The 12,218-nt window shown below is 35.2% G+C and overlaps 1 pseudogene; it reads right to left on the bottom strand.

The window, feature by feature from the left end:
• Positions 1-1,996: 1,996 nt before the first annotated feature.
• On the bottom strand, positions 1,997-2,961 carry LOC114036375 (annotated as a pseudogene).
• Between the last annotated feature and the right edge of the window lie 9,257 nt (positions 2,962-12,218).

Below are 12,218 nucleotides of genomic sequence, written 5' to 3'. Positions count from 1 at the left end.
ACAGATAACATGTTGTACATAACATGTCATAGAACACCTCATAGTTTCAATGCACCTCAATGTGCTTCCTCACACATTATCTCATTACTTGGCAGTCATAAAATGTTCTATGTATTTAGCTCAGTATTTGCAAAATGTTATTCACTACAATGGCCATTGGAACAACTGTTGGTTAGCGCATTGCCTCTACTTTGTGTAGCCTTTATTTTATTAAATTATTTTATTAAAAATAATTTAACTAAAATAAAATCAAATAAAATCCAATTATTTATACTTTTAGAAAGAAATATATATACATGTACACTTAATATATACACATATACATATATACTACATACATATGTGTATAAATTTATATATGGATAGATTATAAACTTTCAAAAAATCATCTTTTTGTTCAAGATGGCATTCCAAACTATTTTCCGCCTCTATTTCTGAGTTTTCTTTTTAAATTATTTTTCTGCCTTAAACAACTAATTAGATGTTTATTTAAAAAAAAAAAGATTATAGTCACTAAGTATGTTGTTCTAATTTTCCTTTCTTTGCTCTTCATTAATTTTATGTGTATTTATGATTGTGGTCAGGACCTGTAATTTCTTTCTTTCTTTTTTTTTTAGGCAACTGGGGTTAAGTGACTTGCCCAGGGTCACACAGCTAGTAAGTGTCGAGTGTTTGGTCTGAGGTCACATTTGAACTCAGGTCCTCCTGACTTCAGGGCCGGTGCTCTATCCACTGCACCACGTAGCTATCCAGGGACCTGTAATTTCATTAGCATGATAAACTCCTGGGTCAGTGAGAGATTAAGAAGGTAAATGACTTGCCCAGTGTCATACAGCCAGTAGACATTGTAGGTTGGACTCAAACCCAGATCTTACTGACTTCAAAGCCAGTTCTTTGTCCACTACACCAACATGCCTCTATTTTGCTTATATGTATGTACATATGACAGCTAGGTGGCACTGTGGATAAAAAAACTGGGCCTGGGGGCAGCTAGGTGGTGCAGTGGATAGAGCACCGGCCCTGAAGTCAGGAGGACCAAACACTTGACACTTACTAGTTGTGTGACCCTGGGCAAGTCACTTAACCCCCATTGCCTAAAACAAAAACAAAAACAAACCAAAAAAAAAACAAAACTGGGCCTGGAGGCAGAATGGCTCATCTTTCTGAGTTCAAATACAGTCTCAGACGCTTACTATCTGTGTGACCCTGGACAAGTCGCTTAACACCATTTGTATCAGTTTCCTCATCTGTAAAATCAGCTGAAAAAGTAAATAGCAAACCACTCCAGTATCTTTGTCAAGAAAACCCCAAATGGGGTCACAAAGAGTTGAACACGACTGAAATGACTTACAAGTCACAGATGCTAGTGCCACTATGTACTTGTTGCATATCTTATGGATACTGTGTGGTTTAACAGATCAGGTATGTGATTTCTGTTCAGAAGATTGAGGGTTATAGTCCCTTTGTGGTCAAATTGTTGGGACAGCTAGGTGGCATAGTAGAAAGAATACTGGGCCTTGGGTCAGGAAGACCTGAGTTTAAATCCAGACTCAGACACTTACTAGCTGTGTGACCTTGGGCAGGTCACTTAACCCTGTTTGCCTCAGTTTTCCCCCTCTGTAAAATGAGCTGGAGAAGGAAGTGGCAAACCACTCCAATATCTTTGCCAAGAAAACCCTAAATGGGGTCATGAAAAGTTGAACATGATTAAGTGAAACAACAACAAAGTATATATTTTTTGTTTTCATAGCTGTCATTTTTATGGTGTTGCAATATTCTATTACATTGATAAACATCAATTTATTCAGCTGTTCTCCAGTCATTTCAGATATTTTAATTGATACATTGTGGGATTTTTTTTTTTGGTTTTACATTTCTATTTTATTCTTGGTGTTTAATCACAGATCATATAAACAATTTAATCTATTTGAATAGTGCATCACATAAAATCCTTTAACTATTTTCATATTGTCTGCTGGTGGCAGATTAAAAGGCTTTAGAATTTCAGATCTTTCTGAACATCTCAGAGTGTATCTGTACTCTTTTTAAAATATTGTTCCTTCTCAGAATTCAGAGTCAGCTTCACTGTATCTATGATGCTATTATGCCCCAAGATACAAAGGACAGTAAGGAAGACTTCATTTATTCCACAGAGATCCTTGATCATGGTGCAAACTAAATACACTCTTCCAGTATTCTTCATCATAGTTCTTACCAAATATTCCATAGACAGGCTAATAACCTTCAGTTTAATAACCTCATAAGCACTTTCAACCACTTGTCTATGAAGAGTTTTCCAGTGCTCCTTGTCTCCATCGTTCCTAAAGTGGGGTGCAGATTTTTCAGGAAACACCAGCAATATTCACTCCACTCCATATAGGCATAGTAGAATTGTCATGCTCCCCAATAATCTAACCATGACAGCTTGTTGGATTGACACCTAGCCTACTCTCAATTAGGAAATGGAAATGGGGAGAGCCCAGATTAGTTCCACTTCCAATAACACAGTTTTTGGGCAAGCCACTCAGCTTCCAGGTGACTTATGTCAGAATGTCCATTGGATTAGAAACAACAAGCAGTTTGCAGTTAGGACTATTGTTTACAATTTCAAGAATAGTTATTTTCAAGATATTCATTTTACACTGGACCAAATTCAGGCAAATTTCCCCCCCTGCTGGCATGCATCTGAAATGACAACTACTATCTTGACTGATACTCTAGAGTCTTTGCCAGAGACAGTCTTTGGGGTACTAAAGAAAAGGCTGCTATGTTGGAGATCCATCATCTCTCCCTTCAGTTTGTCTTCCGTGACATCAATAAGAAAGAATTCATCAGTGAAGTCCTTTTTTAAGATACTGATGGCACGTGGTATACACCACATCCAACAATGATGACCTTATTTTGAGCAGATGACTCTTCTTTTAAAAGATTCTCAATTAGCATTTCTTTGACTGGTGCCATTTTGGAAGTCCTTGGGACTTGTCTCCCTGATACTCGGGAGATACATTTATACGTTGTTTAGGCACGTCAGACAAACTCCCAGCATACTCCAGATTGAATTTCCCACAATGGATAATCCCTGAAAACAGTTAAGTAAAGCAATATAAAAAGTAATTGTGAATGAAAGTGATGCAAACTTACATGCTGTAGTTTCACATTTGTTAAGAGAAAGGATGGTTGTATACTTTATAGATTCAATTATATCACTCTTGCCATTCTTGCTATAAACAAAACCTGAAGGAAGAAGGAAGCTTCAGTTAAAGAAAGGATGGGACACAGATACTCCTTGGAGAGGCAAGGCAACAGTATTCTACTTTCCTCCTGGCTTACTCTTTTGTTTGTTGCACCTCTACATAGTGTGACCACTCCAACCTCTCCTCACTACTTCCCTTTTATGTGTTTTCTTTCTCCAACAGCATTAAACTTCTTGATAATAAGAACCATCTTGTTTTCTTTTTTTGTGTCCTCAGTGGTTAGCACAATGCCTGGCACACTAACATTAATAAATACTCTGTCTGTATGTTTTTTCATTAGTACCAATTTTGTACAATGTTTTTGACCAGAGTTTGGTTGAAGTTTAAAGTTGTTTTCATTAACATGGTTGTTGTAATTATAAATATCATTATCATGGTTCTTTGTTCTTCTCTATTCCCTCAAATCTTCTCAGTCCTAGTAACAAATATATGTAATCAAGCAAAAACAAAATTCCTATTGGTCATGTCTAAGAAAAAATCTCATTCTTCACCCTGAGTCAAGTACCTTCTTCTCAGGAGAAGGGTAGCATGCTTCATTACTGATCCCCTGGAATCATGACTGGTTATTGCATTTGTAAGAATTATTAAGTCTTTCAAAGTTGTTTTTCTTTATCATATTGTTGTTATTGCAGAAGTTATTCTCATTCTGCTCACTTCAATCTGCATCAGATCATATAAATCTTCCAAGGTTTCACTGAAACTATTTCATCATTTTTTTAATGGCACAGTAATATTCATTCATATAGTTCAGCCATTTCCCATTTATAGGCATCCCCTATTTTCTATTTCTTGTTAGTACAAAAAGAGCTACTATAAAATTTTTGTATATTTGGTTCCTTTCTCTTTTTCTTTGACGTCATTAGGTTATAGACCTAGTAGTGGTATTGGGTCAAGGGATGTTCACAGTTTAAAAACTTTTGGGGCATAGCTCCAAATTTCTTTCCAGTAAGCTGGAGCATTTCTAGTCCATTTCTATTATTTCAACCAATGCATTAAAATGCCTGTTTTCCTTTAACCCTTCCAGTATTTTTATTTCTTTTGCCAACTTTGCCAATCTGATGGATATAAGGTAGAATATTAGAAATTCTTTCATTTGTATTTCACTGATTTGGAGAATTTTTAAATATTGCGATTGATAACTTGGATTTCTTTCTTTAAAAACTGCCTGTTCATATCCTTTGACCATTTATCAGTTGGGGGAACTTGAATTAGTTCCTTATAGATTTTTAGAAATGAGAACTTTTTTTCTTTTTTTTTATTAATTTATTTTGATTTATCAGCAATCACTTGCATGTGCTTCTGAGTTTAAAATTTTTCTCTCCCGTCCTCCCCATCACCCTTCCCAAGAAGGTACACAATCTGATATAGGCTACACATATACATTCCTATTAAACCTATTTTCACATTAGTGATGTTGTAAGTAAGAATTAGAACCAATAGGAGGAACCACCAGAAAGAGGAAACAAAATACAACAAAAGAAAAAAAATAGCAAATAGTGTTCTTCAATCTGCATTCAAACTCCATAGTTCTTTTTTTGGATGTGGATAGCATTTTCCATCATGAGGCTCTTGGAGATGTCTTAGATCTTTGTATTGCCGGGAAGGGTTAAGTTTATCAATATTAGTCATCACACAATGTGGCTGTTATTGTGTGTGACATTCTCCTGGTTCTGCTCACTTCACTCAGCATCAGACCATACAAGTCTTTCCAGGTTTTTCTCACATCACTATGTTCATCATTTCTTATAGCACAATAGTATTACATTACATTCATATACCACAATTTGTTCAGCCATTCCCCAATTGATGGGCATCCTCTCAATTTCCAATTCTTTGCCACCACAAAAAGAACTGCTATAAATATTTTTGTACATGTGGGTCCTTTTCCCATTTGTATGATCTCTTTGGGATATAGCCCTAGAAGGCTATTGCTGGGTCAAAGGGTATGCACATTTTTATAACCCTTTGGGCATAGTTCCAAATTGCTCTCTAAAATGGTTAGATCATTTCACAACTCTACCAATAATGCATTAGTGTTCCAATTTTCCCACATCTTCTCCAACATTTATCATTTTCTTGTTTTGTCATCTTGGCCAATCTGATAGGTCTGATGTAGTACCTCAGAGTTGTTTTGATTTGCATTTCTCTAATCAATAGTGATTTAGAGCATTTTTTCATATGACTATAGATAGCTTTAATTTCTTCATCTGAAAACTGCCTGTTCATATCCTTTGACCATTTATCAATTGGGGAATGACTTGTATTTTTATAAATTTGCCTAAATTCTCTATATATTTTAGAAATGAGGCCCTTATCAGATATTAGATTTTGTTTTACATTCAGAAAGAAGTAGCTGAAAAACACTTAAATATGAAACACTAAATGAGAAGAAAAAAGCAATAATAATCATAACATTTACTCATTAGAAAGCAAAAGCAGGAATGATGCAAATATAACAGTCCGCCCTAAACCCTGGGTCTTGGTTCCCAACAATGCACAAAGTATCTGTGTGGAAGAGTGAACATACACATAAGGAAATTTGTTAAGGAAAAGAAATTGAAAAGGGAGAAATAAAACTATAGGAAAATATCTCTAATGAACATTGATGCCAAATTTTAATTAAAAAATTAGCAGATAAGCTACACAGCATATGACAAAGATTAAACACAGTAACCAATTTGGATTTACAGTAGGAATGCAGGACTGTCTCAATATAAACATAATTGGTCAAGTTAATAATGAGGGCAATAAAAACTTTGTGATCAAATCAAAATTCAGAAAAAGATGTTGACAAATGAAACATTCATTTCTACTAAAAAAAGAACAACTAAAAATCATAGGAATAAATGTGTCTTAAATAGATAAAACACATCAAAAACCAAGAACCAGCATTATATGCAATGGGGATAAATTAAAGGCATTTTCCATAAGATTAGAAGTAAAGCAAGTAAGAAATAGAGTTGTGGATCAGTGGAATAGACACAGTAGTCAATGACTATAGTAATCTATTATTTGATAAACCCAAAGACCCCAGCTACTGAGATAAGAACCCACTCTTTGACAAAAACTGCTAGGAAAACTGGAAAAGAGTATGGCAGAAACTGGGTATAGATCAAAATCTCACACCATATACCAAAATAAAGTCAAAATGGGTTCATGATTTAAATATAAAGGCTGATACTATAAGCAAACTAGGAGAGCAAGGAATAGTTTACCTATCAGATTTATGGAGAATAGAAGAATTCATGACCAAACAGGAGATAGAGAACATTAAAAAAGGAAAATGGATAACTTTGATTACATTAAATTGAAAAGTTTTTGCACAAACAAAGCCAATGCAACCAAGATTAGAAGGAAAGTAGAAAAATGGGAAAGAATTTTTACAACCAGTCTCTCTGATAAGGGCCTCATTTCTAAAATATATAGAGAATTAAGTCAAATTTTAAGTCAAAATTATATAGAACAAAACAGAAATAGGATTGTACATGAAACTGAAAATCTTTATTATGTGCAGCTTAATCTCTCTTTTAATTATATAATAAATTAAAAATGTAACTTTCAAAGGTTGTACTGCTTGGCTATGCATCTTTGTTGCTTTCCTTCTGTTCTTTTCTGTACACTTAAAAAAGACCTTTTCTTGCATAACAAATTGACACCTTGACGATATCTAAAAATGTATATTTTCTTCTGTCCCTTGAGTCCATCATTTCTCTGTCAAAAGATGGGTAGCATGCTTCATCATCAATCCTTTGGAAGGTAGTTGGTCATTGTTTTGATCAGTTCTCAAGTTTTTTGGAGTTGTTTTTCTTTATACCATGTTGTTGTTATTGTATAAATTATTCTCTGATTCTATTCTTCTCCCTGCAGTAATTCATACAAATCTTCCTAGGTTTCTCTAGAATTGTCCCTTTCACAATTTCTTTGGTACAATGATACTTCATTATGTTATACATATACACATATACATACATATATATTTTTATATAAATATACATATCTTTATATATAATATATAATCAATCATGCATTCATTCCTAACTAATCATAGTAGAGAGGTTTCTGCCAGCCTACTTTCTAGTTTTCCCAGTTGTTTTTGATTGAATTTTTACCAAAGTCTTTATCGAAGATTACAGAGATCTTTGATTTTATCAAACATTGTGCTAATATTAATTTACTTTTGTAAGTCATATGTCTAATCTCTTCCACTGTTCAAAGTCTGTATTTTTAATTGATTCTAAATAGTTTTGATGATTAATGCTTCGTAGTATAATTTGAGGTGGCCCTGTTTTAACTGGCTTTCTTCCCCTCATACCTGATCCGCTATTCTCACTTGTTACCTTTTCCTTTTGGGGTTTTGATTTTTGTTCCTTTTTCTCTCTTGCTTTTGCCTGGTTATAGATTTCTTCTACCTCCTTTTTCCTCTCAGTCAAGTAGATTCCCTCTTTGTCTCCTCCCTTTAAGCTTGTCTTGTTCATTAGTTTTTTAAATTTCATTTTTATACTTCTTTCCAAAAAGGAAGACTCATTTTTAAAAAAATTTATGCATCTTCTTTTTCTGTTTACTCTAAACCCTCATTCTCTGATTTATGATGCCTATAATTTTCTAGTCTCTCTTTTTTCTCTGTATGCTTCATGCAATCAATGTTTCTAAAGCATCTGTTCTAGGTGTTTTCTGCCACTACCTTGTAAGACTTACCCCATGGATTCCCCTTTTATATTGTGTCTGATTCCCAGAACAGGTGTCAAAGAAGACATTGCCCCATGGTAGGGCCTCTCCCCCATCACTGATCTATACTTTCTTTTGTTGATTTTTTCTTCTATATTTGCCTGGAAATTTCCTTCCTGTGTCTATGCTTTCCTACTCTTCTAGGTGTCAGTTGCTTTCAGAGGGATCCAACTTCCCCCTCCCAGGGAAGCAGACTTTTCAAGCACCAAGTCCCCAAGGTCTCATCCACTGTAAGGTCCTCATCTCTCTTCACTGGCCATCTTTCTTTATTCATAGGAACATTCATTAGTGGAACCCCTTCTACCTCCAAAGTAAGGCCTTCTACTTTTCCCCCTTTTCAACATTTTCCCCTTTCCCCACCCACTTCCCTGTAGGTTCTTCTCTTTTTGAGACCAGAGAGTATACTTTCCCCTCATTGCTAGCCCTTGATTTGACCCTGGCATATCACACTCTCCTCTCTATCCTTTGCTCCCCTCCCATCTTTTATGGAACCTCCCATGTTGTAATCTACTTCCACAAAAGAAGAGTTCACCTGTAGGCAGAGTGTCACCAGCTTCTGTCCATAATATCCCATCTGCCTCTGCTTTGTTACCTCTATCAGATTTCCAACTTCACTCCTGTCTCCTTGTGCACCTTCGGGAAGAAGTCTCTTATTGGTCTTTCTGTTGTCACTCTGTTGCCATTGCTGTCCTTGTCTGTTGTATTTATTCACTCCTCCTATTCTTTGCAACACATTATTCCATTCTTTCCTGCTTTTTATAGTGAGTGTAAAATAGTCTTCCTTTGTATTCAAAAGTCTTCTTCCTGATTTTTTACAGAATTTGTTGTTTTCTGGTTTTGTTTTTTTTTTTTAAGTGAGGCTTTTGGGGTTAAGTGACTTGGCCAGAGTTACAAAGCTAGGAAGTATTATGTGTCTGAGGACATATTTGAACTCAGGTCCTCCTGACTCCAGAGTTGTTGCTCTATCCACTGAGCCACCTTACTGCCCCCTGAATTTGTTGTTTTCTGAATTGAATTGTTAAATTTAACCACTGATTTGGAGTTTGCACTGATAGAATTTCTTCTGGAGGTGATGTGTTAATTCTTTCACTTGGTATTTCATTTTCTATGTTTAGAAGTTCTGGGCAGTTCTCTTCTATTATTTGTTTTATTATATTGTTAAATTTTTTTTGTTTTGTGTTCTTCAGGGAGACTTATGATCCTCAGGTTGTGTCTGCTCATCCTGTCTTTGAGTTCAGCATCTTTTACTTGCATAGTGAGTATATCTTCTTTTAGTGTTCTTGTTTTTTTGCTTCTCTTCTTTAGGTTATCTTTCAATTCTGTGTATTTTCATTCCTGATCTATTGTTGTTGCTCTTGTTTCTTTGGTGAGCCTTGCCATTGCAGATTCAAGTTTGTCTTGGTAGCTAGACTCACAAATATTTTATACATTCTGTTATTTTGCGTAGAAATTGTCTTCCTACTGTATTTTTTTTTGGTAATACATAGAAATGCAGATTATTTTTATGGTTTTATTCTAGATCCTACAATTTTACTGGTTATTAATGTTTCAATTACATTTTTTATGTCTCCAGATCATATCATATGATACTATCATATCATATCAACATCATATTATCATATCATCACAAACAAGTGATAACTTCATTTCTTCTTTTCCAATGCTTACCAAAAAGGTTGATAATGGTAGATATCCTTCTCAATACCAGTTCAGCCAGTCAGCTGACCAGTGCTGCTTACTTCTTTTCCTAGAGAAACCTTGGTAAATGTGTTCTGTCTTCTCTGGCAAGTTGTGAGGTCCCAATCAGATATCTTGCTTTGTTGAAAATATAACAGTTTTAAATATCTGTCATGTATCTGAATCAGCCTTTCCTTTTACCTCAATGTCAGGATAAAAAAAGTTGGGGAGATTTCTGCCCATGACCATTTATTATATACCTCTAGTGTCCTGATTTCTTTGGTAACATCTAGAGAGGCATGGCCAATTAAACACCCAAACACTGTATTTTGATATATTCTCATTCATATACGTTTTTATCAACAATTTATCTAATTCTATGAAGTTGACTATTGGTATAACAGGGAATCTATAAATTAATTTGGGAAGTATTGAAATTTTTTTCTATATTTACTCAAACTAGTCACAGGAATAGGATGTCCTCTATATTAATAAGTTTTCCCTTTGTTTCTGTAAAAATCATTTTTACAGTTGCCTCTATATAGGTATAATAAGTATTGGTGGTTAATCCTTAGGTATTTGATCTGCTTTATCATGTTTCCATTTATCCTGGTTTTTGTTAGTGACATGCAAAGTGATTTTTTTCTGTGGATTTATCTTGTTCGCTGATGCTAGGAAAGACTGAAGGCAAAAGGAAAAGGTGATGGCAGAGGATGAGATAGAGAGTATTATGGAAACAATGAACATTAACCATGCCAGACAACTTATGTGATATATTATGGTCATAATTCCTCATTTTTTTTCAGCAAAAGAAGGAAGGTGAAATGTTTCAGTTCTTCCCTGGGGCTCAGCTTGGTCATTTATAATCACATAATGTCCAGTTTTATTTTATTATTCTTTCCATTTATATTGATGTCATTGACATACAACTTTTCAGGAACACTTCTAATGTATAAAGGCAGGCAGTCTTAGAATTGGGCAGTCTTAGAGTAGGGTTATGGTTATAACATTTTGGAGTTGACTTGACAGAAATTTTGGATGTGTGATGGATTGTTATGGGAAAGAAAGCATAGAATTTATTCTACCATGATTCAAACCCCATTGTCATTCATCTTGTCAAGTAGGATAAATGTAAAGGCATGAGATGAAGTTTCTGGTAACCACTGAAGGATTAGTATATTGAAGGATTAATATATTAAATATATTAGTATATCAGTCTGCCGTACAGCAACATCAAATGCAAAATTTCAATTCATATAGAAACATCTTTTTGAGGATGTAAGATAAGTTGAGCAACGAGTACTTTTGGGTTTTGGATTGTGTGGAGGTAGCATTAATTTTATTTTCTTGACATTTTACCTTGATGTGCCTTCATACCTCTATAGTAAGGTAAGGGATCAAGGTATTGGCTTTGGGTGGCGGGGACCTGGAAATCTAATTCTTTGTAAGGGAAAGGCAGGGTTATTGGTAGTTGGGGAACATTACAATTGACTGTACTAGGAAAAGTGGGTTGGCATTCAGGTGTGCCTAATCACACCCCTTTCTGACAATTAAGGAATGTTAATTGTTTTATGAAATTCCTCTGCCTCTTGGCAATCTTGGCTAGGAGATTAGTACCACCTGGTTTGCTGTCCCCTTGGGGGAGATTGAACCTCCCCTAATTGCATAAGGGCATGCAAGTATAGACAATATGTCTTTTGGGAGATGACACCAGGTTGGGCTGGTTGGAGCATATACACAACAAGCATATGTCCCAGGGTTAATTGAATGACTGGTAACATCTTTTTCTTTCAACCACACCTTTAAACTAACTCGGAGGGAAAACTGCATTCCTAAGCTTAATTTAAGATTGGAAAAGTACAGAATGGAATCAATTACAGAATGGAACCAATTATTAAATGGTACAAAACAATTTTAATTTCTCAGTGGAGAATGGAAGGATTTCCTTCACAATTGAGCTATGAAAGTCCTTGGGGATTCTGGATTGTCTTCATTGTGTGTAAATTTTCTAGCCCTTGAAGGTTAGCAGTGTTAGAATTAGGGCCAAGTAGATGCTAGGTGAACCAGCCAATAATAAGAGGAATTCCTTTCCTGGTCCTTAATAGCAGTTATGGAATCAGATTGATAATGCATGAAACAGTAGGTCTTTATAATAGCATAGTTTAATTCATCCAGAAATCATAACATTGTTTATTTATTTGCTACTAAAAGGGAATTTTGACATAATTTAGTCTAGCTCCCTCATTTTGTAGATGAGGAAACACCTCGTGGAGGTTTAGTGACTTGTTCATTGTTGAAATTGAGCCCAGGTCCCCTGATTTCCAATTCAGTACTTTTCCTGCTGCACTGTTCTGCCTTAAGACTGGAGGCTAAAACAAAACAATCCAGGACAATAGCATAGGATAACGGGCAATGAGAGAAGAATATAACCAGGGTTTTCACTGAGACCCTGGATGAAGTCAACTAGAGAAAATGTCAGAAGACGTAGGGGGAAATTAACAATAGTCCTTTAGAGAAGCATTCTCAAATCTGACACATCTAATTTCCTGAACTGCTCATCAC

Source organism: Vombatus ursinus, unplaced genomic scaffold (genome assembly GCF_900497805.2).
Source record: "Vombatus ursinus unplaced genomic scaffold, bare-nosed wombat genome assembly UNPS02009835.1, whole genome shotgun sequence".
NCBI classification, from domain to species: Eukaryota; Metazoa; Chordata; class Mammalia; order Diprotodontia; family Vombatidae; genus Vombatus; species Vombatus ursinus.
Note: the sequence above shows the minus strand (reverse complement) of the source record. Positions and strands in the feature narration are given on the sequence as shown.